Genomic DNA, 584 nt, shown 5'->3' with positions numbered 1-584 from the left:
CACTTGACATCTCTCAAATTGGTTTAATAATTTTTGCTTGGCTAATATCCAATAATCATCATCTAAAGCTTCATCAATGTTCTTAGGTTTGATTTGTGAGATAAAAGCAACATATTCACAAACATTTTAAACTTTAGACCTAGTTCTTACCCCTTGATTAGGATCACCAATGATTTTGCTTTCATCAATTTCTCTTTTTACCATTTGATAGCTAGGCTCACCTTCTTCAATTATTTGTTCAATGTTTTGTTGTTCTTTTTGTGATGCCTTTTCATTTATTTTGGATCCTTCAATGTTGAGGTTAAGCCCTTCAACTTGTTCTTGAAGAATGCCTACATCATCATTGTAATGTTCTTTTCTAAAAGGAGGGTTAAAATTAGCAAATAACACATGAATAAATTCTTCAACAACTAATGGTCTCTTGTTGAATACTCTATATGCTTTCGAGGTCAAGGAATATCCTAGATAGATTCCTTCATCACTTTTAGCATCATATTTACAAGATTATTCATCCTATTATTTTAAACATAGCATTTGCAACTAAATGGACGAAAGTAATTTATATTAGGTTTCTTTCATTTGTA

The sequence above is a fragment of the Theobroma umbraticum genome, unplaced genomic scaffold (assembly GCF_002168275.2).
Source record: "Theobroma umbraticum cultivar Fairchild unplaced genomic scaffold, ASM216827v3 scaffold_84.0, whole genome shotgun sequence".
NCBI lineage: Eukaryota > Viridiplantae > Streptophyta > Magnoliopsida > Malvales > Malvaceae > Theobroma > Theobroma umbraticum.
Note: the sequence above shows the minus strand (reverse complement) of the source record.